Here is a 6,000-nt window from a genome sequence, read left to right as displayed (position 1 = left end):
ATTGCACTCGCTTTTAGATCGGAAGGTCCTGGGTTCGAGCCTCGCGCTCAGCGCATAGTTGAGTCCTTGGAAAAGGCTCTTTACTCACTTTCTCTCACCGTACTCAGGTGTAAAATGAGTACCTGGCCGTTAACAGCGTTGTCTTTGTCCGAAAAATTGTAATATCGTCTAACAGGCGGCATGTCCTGTCCTACATGTTAAATGTTGCTGTTGACCAGGGACCCCTTGGAAAGCGCTTTGCGCTCAATTTGTTTTTTTTTTTAATTTTTAAAACTCAAATTGTAACAGACGTTTTCTTCTATAACTTGACTTATTCCACTTAGCTCTATCTGGAGCATAGGGTGTCCACCGTGGATCCATCTAGTACCACCTTCGCCCCTATCCTCCTCTAGCACGAAATTTTAACACTTTCTAGTTCTAAATTTAACGTTCTTTTCTCCTCGTTGCTGGTGGGCGTCCTCTTCACCGTTGGTCTTGAGGGTTTCCAGCAAGCGAAAGCCTTGTGATGGATGCGTCTGTTCTCAGAGTGTGTCCATTCCATGTCCATTTTTCCTTGTCGTTTGATTGTTGCAATAAGTCTTTTATAAAGTCATAATTAAAGATCCCTACTGGCCATATGCTGTCTATGGTGTTTGCTAACTCAAACACGTGAGAATTGTTTGCTGACAGCCGCAGAGGCTGGAGATATGCGGTGAGGGAGGGAGTGAAGAGAGGTGAGAAGAGGAAAAAGAAGAAGTTTCAGGAGAGGAGAGCAGGGAGGAAACAGAGGCAGCAGAAACAAACACCAAACACACAGTCAAACTACGTGTGCAGCAACTGCGGTAGAGACTGCCATGCAAGGATCGGTCTGCTGACTCACACTGGGGTCCCTGGCCAACAGCAACATTTGACATGTAGGACGGTACATGACGCCTGTTAGGCAATATTACATTTTTTAGGACAGACAGCGCTGTTAAAGGTCAAGTACTCATTTTACACCTGAGTACGGTGAGAGAATGTGAGTAACGAGTCTTCTCCAAGGACTCAACTATGCGCCGAGCGAGGCTCGAACCCAGAACCTTCCGCTCCGAAAATGAGTGTCATTCAACTAGATAACATAGCCGCACTGTTTGTCTTCTTGAATTCAATACACTGTTTACTTTCATTTAGTGATCATCTACCGTGCTCTGAAAGGAAACGAAATACGACAACCACGTATTTAACGTTTTGGTCAGACATTTTTTTGTGCGGCTAAGTGTTCTTGCGGTAAATCACTTGCTTTCGGATCGGAAGGTCTTGGGTTCGAGCCTCACTCGGCGCATAGTTGTGTCCTTCGAAAAGGCTCTTTACTCACATTCTCTCATTATACTCAGGCGTAAAATGAGTATCTGGCCGTTAACAGCGCTGTCTCTGTCCGAAATACAATTTGTAATATCGTCTAACAGGCGCCATGTCTCGTTCTCCATGTTAAGTGTTGTTAATGGCAAAGGATCCCCTGTTAAGCGCTTTGAGCATGTTCAGTGGACCTTGCGCTATATAAAAGCTCGAATTTATACATATATAAATATTATATATATATATATATAAATAAATATATATATATATATATATATATATATATATAATATATATTATATATATATAGAGAGAGAGAGAGAGAGAGAGAGAGAGAGAGAGAGAGAGAGAGAGAGAGAGAATACAAATTGTCACTCACATTTTATGGCCGAGAAGTTCGTTTCTGTGGGCTTATTCCACGTCCTCAGTCGGCGTAATCCTTAACAATTTGTATTTTATATTAGCTCTAACCATCATTATCGAGCACTTTCGTACCTACGAGTACCCACCAACACTCATAAATATATATATATATATATATATATATATAATATATATATATATATATATATATATATATATATATATATCGATTGGTTTAAATGACCTAACTTGTCAGATTTTGACATGATAATGGTCATCCTGTTCAACCAATATTTGAAGACCGAGTTTTCTGGTCCCAAAACTTTTAATACGCGCGTTTTTGTTTTATTTACTTCAGTGTAGGTCTATGGCAGTTTTATAACGCTCTTATTTTGTTTTTGATATATAGGGTTTTTTAAAATACTATATTATCATTTTTTTAACTTTTATTTGGGAGTTTTGTTTGGTTTTTTTTTTCTTGGTTTTGTTTTTTTTTTTCTTTGTTTTTTTTTTTTTTTTTGTCTTTTTTTTTTGTTGTCAATGTTGGATTATGAGTTTACGAAGGCTAGGGTGGTCAGAAAATAGTTGACAGTGACCTAAAACTTGTGTCACCATCGCTAAAATAATGTTAGATGGTGCTCTTCACTTATATTCTCTCACCTTACTAAAACGTTAAATGAATAAATGGCCGTTAACAGCGTTATCTTTGTCGGAAAATAAATGTAACATCGCTTAACGGGCGGCATGCTTCGTCCCGTATGTTAAGTGTTATTTTTAGCGAGGGACCCCTTGTACAGCGCTCTGAGGACTTTTAGTGAATGTTGCGATTTATAAAAGCTCAAATTATAAGATGTTTTTTTCAAAAAAGTTTAGTCCAGAATAATCGCAATACGTTTCAACAGTCGTAACGTCACTTCCCTCGTAATGACGCATGGTATCTTAGTAACTGGCTCTAAACAATCGGAACAATGGCGGACGCCCGTATGAAATATTTCTCCGACGAGCATAAAAGCGTATTCAGAGGGGAAAAACATTATAAATATGATCATGTTTTTGATTTTTACACATTCTGATCACAAGACATATGAAAAGTTCTAGCCAGCATGAAGAATAAAAAGTACCGATTTTCTTTGTTTAGAACCACAATGGCCGCCGTTTCTGGGCGACATGACATCAGACTATTGAATCCAATTTTGGACTACCAGAAAAGTGAGAATTTAACCTTACTGCTTCCATCTATAAGTTAATCATTCGCTCGAGTTTTCAAACACAGATGACCAAGCGTTTAGCAAAGTTCGAAGGTCTTGCTGAAACTGTCCGTTCCAACACTGACATTTGATTAACTCACTCAACCCTAACAACGAATATATCCGTAGTTACTTTTACCCCATTCCTATTTATTACAATTTTCTGAGACAAATTATAGGCGTAGTATCAAAACTAATTTTTCTAGTTTTTGCATGTTAATGATAATAATAATAATAATAATAATAATAATAATAATAATAATAATAATAATAATAATAATAATAATAATAATAATATATCTTTATTGTCCCAAAAATAAAGATATATTATTATTATTATTATTATTATTATTATTATTATTATTATTATTATTATTATTATTATTATATTATTATTATTATTATTATTATTTATTATTGATAGTTGAATAAAACTATCTATGTATATGCTCAGTTTTAATACAATTTTTTTCCAATTTTTGATAAGTAGCAAAAATCTCTAGGATTGAGTGAGTTAATGAATTATTTTTGTCCTTGAAAGCGCGATAACAATCATCTTTATTTCCTCGAGATTAACATTGACTTGTAATCTGGGTGTTGTTTTTTTTCATTTCTGAGAACACTTAACCAATGAGATCGGAACTTGAAAGTCATCGCGGATGTCATGTGTATTATATAGCAGATTAATATTGATATTAATACTAAGTGTTACTGTCATAATAATATTATTGTCCAAAAATAAATTCAACACCTAAGAGGAATTAGAGCAAAATAATAATTTTTTAAAAATAATAATAATTCTCTTTATTCATCCCCAAAGGGGAAATTTATCTTTCGGGTCTATTCCAAGAGAAGACTGCAATAACCCAGGCGTCAACCGCAGAGCAGCGCCGCAAAGTGAGCTAAGGCGAGGTGACTTGCTCAAGGCCACACAACTTGGCGGGTTGTCGAACTCGGTACCGTTTGGGGACTATGCGAAGACTGTACCGCTGAGTCACGCTGCCCCCTAAGCACGGAAGGTTTTGGCTCAAAACTCTTCTCCAGCTAATATATTTTTAAAAACCCAAATAACTCGTTAATAGATAACATTACATCCAGATAGATTCGCCCAGAACGTCTCGGTCAACAACCTGGATTTAAAGTGATATGTGCAGCTATATGGTCCAGGCGTATGATTCACTTTCGGATTGAAAGGTCCAGGGTTCTAGACCCGCTTTGAGCAGTGCGTGGTTGATTGAGTCCTTTGAAATGAAGCTGAACTCAAATTATCTCACCGTACTCAGGTGCAAAATGAATACCTGGCTCGCTATTAATGGTTTATAATCCTCGAGGTGCAAAAGACATAAGGAAAGAAGAAAGTAAGTAATTAATAAAAATAATAATAATAATAATAATAATAATAATAATAATAATAGTAATAATAATAATAATAATAATAATAATAATAATAATAATAAATAATAATAATAATAATAATAATAGTAATAATAATAATAAAAATAATAATAATAATAATAATAATAATAATAATAATAATAATAATAATAATAATAATAATAATAAATAATAATAATAATAATAATAATAATAATAATAATAATAATAGTAATAATAATAATAATAATAATAATAATAATAATAATAATAATAATAATAATAATAATAATAATAATAATAATAATAATAATAAATAATAATAATAATAATAATAATATAATAATAATAATAATAATAATAATAATAATAATAATAATAATATATAATAATAATAATAAATAATAATAATAATAATAATAATAATAATAATAATAATAATAATATAATAATAATAATAATAATATACTAGATCTTTATTGTCCATAAATACTGCAATTTGTCATTTAGTTACACTTGTTATAACGTTATATGATAACTGTAACATTGAACAGATATTTCACTCCTACTGATTTTCTCTCTCTCTCTCTCTCTCTCTCTCTCTCTCTCTCTCTCTCTCTCTCTCTCTCTATATATATATAATATATATATATTATATATATATATATATATCTCATCACTCTCTCTCTCCCTCTCTCTCTCTCTCTCTCTCTCTCTCTCTCTCTCTCTCTCTTCCTCTCTTTCTTTCACACGGGCGATATACACAACATAAGCATGAATGAATGAATGAATGAATTTATATTCATTTCGTTTTCAATTTGTTACAATTGTGGCAATTCGACACCAAAAATTATCATCATTATCAATTGGTCAATTAATCTAACATTAAATAAATTAATCAGTTAATCAGTCAACGAATCAATCCTTAAGCAAGTAAGTAAGTACATAAGAACACAAGTTACCCACATATGTTACTGAGAGAAGAAGTAGGTGATGGAAAAACCCTCCCGATTCAGGATGGAGTTGAACAGAGTTAGTAAATTGAGGGTTATTTTTTTTTTAGTTGCTCTTCAAAGCCATTGGGCCTATGGAGCTAGACTTTATCCCGGTTTCCATAGTGTGAAATGGACAGTAGCAGTTGCTTGCTATCCTTTTGATAGGACACTAGTCTATCGCAAAGTACTTTCCGCCAAATCTAACAGACTCAGCTACCCATTCACTGCTGGGTGGACAGTAGGATCGACTGCACTCGGGATCGATCTTGTTCATTATGCGTTTAAAGCGAGTACTCTACCAACTGAACAATCGGGACCCTATCGGGTTAATAATCTTTCTCAAAGATAAAAAAAAAAAAAATTATAATGCCTGAAGCGTGACTCAAACCTGTTACCTTTTCAGTCACAGTGCAGTACAAAGCCTTAACCACCCCCCCCCCCCCCCCCCCCCCCCCCCCCCCCCCCACCCACCCTATAAAGCAACATAATGAGCAATTACTTCAGCTCGTCGTGACAATGTCATGTTGTACTCACCCAGACAAATTCCCTCTATCTATCTATCTATCTCTCTAATTTGCTATGATCCATACTAGACACAAAACCATTCATCCATTCACCATCATTTTGAAGTACCTACCTATCAAGACTCATTATTAAGTGCTCCTCTCAAATGCATGTCTGAGAAAAACGTTCCTCTATTATTAGAT

This window comes from Berghia stephanieae, chromosome 11, assembly GCF_034508935.2.
Source record: "Berghia stephanieae isolate SIO BIC M18660-M18661 chromosome 11, UCSD_Bste_1.3, whole genome shotgun sequence".
NCBI classification, from domain to species: Eukaryota; Metazoa; Mollusca; class Gastropoda; order Nudibranchia; family Aeolidiidae; genus Berghia; species Berghia stephanieae.
This window is presented reverse-complemented; position numbering follows the sequence as displayed.